We start from the raw sequence: 2,936 nt of genomic DNA, 5'->3' as shown, positions 1-2,936 counted from the left end.
ATCTCACCACCACGTGCTCCCACGTGGTGATAGCTCACCCTGCAAGCTGGCCACATGGCTGGCAGACCCTTGGATGACATCGTCCTTCTCAAGTCTATGGCCTTCCTGTGCTGAGCACTGGAGGGGAGATCTGTAGATGGCATTGCAGTCCACAAGTCTCTTTCTCCTTCTGTGCTGGGTTGCCTGGATTTTGTTTTATTTCATTTTGTTTTATTTTTAGATTAAATTAATTTATTAAATATTAACAGTTCAAGTTTTTAATTGCTACAGTTTTTTTTTAAATTATTTTTATGTGTCTTAGTCGTAAAACAGCTTTGGTCACCAAGCCAGGCATCAAGCTAGGATGGACAAAAGACTGTCCCTGACTGATATAAAAACAACATCACCATCAAGTTGTCTCTTTGCCCACGGCCAATGGGAAGGAAATTAAGTAATTTGTTTAATTTATCTGATTTATACTGTATAAGTGGGAACTAGGGATAATTCCCTAGAGAATTCTATTGTATTAGCAAATAAAATGGTAGTAAATTTTTTTCAATGTCCTTATTTTAAATATTTGGTTTAAAGCCTAAGAATCTTGATTTTGTAAGCACATTAACTTAAAAGACACAAAATCTTTGTGTATCTTTTTTTCCTCGTGCAAATGGCTACTTTACTTCCCTCAGAGTTGTATGTTCTTTTTTTTGCCCACAGAAATAATATCCCAAATCACATGTACCAGTCTAAATACCACATTGTCAAGTGGGATCTAGAAGCAGCACATTATAAAAATGTCAAGCACTCCATCATCCAGGGACAGCCTTGCAAAAGCATGCCTTATGAAGTTCTTACTCTTTATTGACTTTTAGTGAGCAAACAAAAAGGACAGAGAGCACACTTTAAAATAGCATATCTCTTTAGATGATATTCATAAGTTTTAAAAACTGTAGCTAACACTTGAGCTCTCTGCAATATCCAGAAGGGTGTTTTAAAGTCCAGCTGGTAATGCTGGACTTTAAAATGACTATGAGAATGGACTTTATAAGCTAGACTTTCAAATGATCTATTTCACATAAGTACTCAATGAGTATTAATGATCACAAGTTTGTTTGTTTGTTTGTTTGTTTGTTCGTTCCTCTGTTTGTCTGTTTATTCTTATATCCTTTTACTTAGGCAACTATGAAAACTTCTCAGCTATGAGAACATTGGGTTAAGAGAAATGTAATTTTAAAAGTGCATAAGGGACTTGAGATAGGATTCAGTGGATAAAGTGCTTGCTGTATAAGCATGAAGACTTGAGTTCAAATCCCACGAACCTATCTAAAAGATGAGAACATGAGTTAAAATCCCTCATACCCAGCTAAAAGCCGGTCTAGCAACACAAAATACAAAACTCGTGCTAAGAAAATGGAGATAAGCAGATCCTGGGGCTCACTGAGTTGTCAGTATAACCAAACTGTTGAATTCCAAGTTCACTGTTAGAGCCTATCTCAGGAAATAAGTGAATATCAATGGATGAAGACATCAGGTATTTACCACTGGCATATGCACATACACTCAAATAGTGCATGCGTGTGTGTGTGCGCGCGTGCACACACACACACACACACAAACACACACTAAGAAAATAAAATAAAGTTTGTATAAATAAAAGAAATTATTCTTCTCCAAATTTATCAATGATCCATAATTGATCCAACCAAAATGTTTTAAGCTTGCTCATACTATATCCCAATATACTTTTCAGCACTGAATTAAGTCACTTAAGTTTTACAAAACTAAGAGGCTAGGAAAACATATCTCATCATTGTTTGCCCCTTCAGTTTTAAGCAATAGACTATTTCACATAATTCTTGGTATTTCCTCAGCTTTATGTCTATAACTAGAACCTGTGGTTTTTATATCATAAAAGTCTTATCTTAAGGAATGACAGAATTTTATGCATAATTCATGATATTTTAGTATGCCAAATATCATCCAAATAACTCGTGTCGATCTGATTAGACCCCTGTCATAGCCAGTCACTAAATGGGAGCAAACAGCAGGAATTAGGTCTTAGTGTAAGAACCGCTGTAGATGAGTGAGGAAGCAGCAGCTGGAACCATCTTCCACGCACACTCCTACAGCAGGAGAGTTCACCAGTGGTCTCTACAGCTGTGTAAGAGTACACTCTTGTGGTACAGCTCTGCCTCTAGAGTGAAGTCTCCAGGTCAGTTCCCCCTCCAATCCTGTGGGACCTCTTCCTAAGGAGAAACTTAGAAGACACAGGTTAGTATGGTGCCCTACGGACACATCTCTGGGTCTGCTTACCCACCACAGCTCCTTCCTATTTCCTCTAGTCGCCATTCCAAACTTTTTGTACCTTCATTATTTTGCTCACATGCCTTACCAGCAGGTATAACCAATTCCTCTGAGGTGTGCTCGTGCACATAGTAGTCCCATTTTTCTCTATTATGTGGCTCTGATTGTTAATTCATGGTTTCAGTGAAGGCAGGGATGGCAGGAAACCTACATGGACCAACTGAGTGCCACACATGTTCATTTCTATTCCACTGTATGAAAGTGTCCTGTGTCCTCTTCCCAGAGAGTTATTGACTTCTGCATGATGACATTTCCCACAATTTCTCGATGTGATAATTGTTTTAGTAGGTTTACTAGTTACCTCTCTGTGTCTCCTATGAAGGACAATCCTCTTTTGGGAAAAAAACTTTCCAATCTTCTAAGTATAGAGTTTTGGGGACAGAAAGTACAATACCAGTATGGGAATGGTGGAATAGTTAAGTAAGACCACTCTTCCTGGACTCACTTATACATTTTACATCTTGGAGATACAGAACTTTAGAGATGTGTCTAATTTAATGCATACTATGCCCTAAATAATGATATCCCAGTCTTTCAGTGTTACCTTCTTAGCTGTACACCTTCATAAGGGTGTACCAGCATTCTGCGATGGAAGC

At 38.0% G+C, this 2,936-nt stretch overlaps 1 pseudogene; it reads right to left on the bottom strand.

Annotated features, from left to right (window-relative positions):
* Nucleotides 1-288: 288 nt before the first annotated feature.
* On the bottom strand, nucleotides 289-420 carry LOC116890507 (annotated as a pseudogene).
* Between the last annotated feature and the right edge of the window lie 2,516 nt (nucleotides 421-2,936).

This window comes from Rattus rattus, chromosome 1 (assembly GCF_011064425.1).
Source record: "Rattus rattus isolate New Zealand chromosome 1, Rrattus_CSIRO_v1, whole genome shotgun sequence".
Lineage (NCBI taxonomy): Eukaryota > Metazoa > Chordata > Mammalia > Rodentia > Muridae > Rattus > Rattus rattus.
This window is presented reverse-complemented; position numbering and strand designations above follow the sequence as displayed.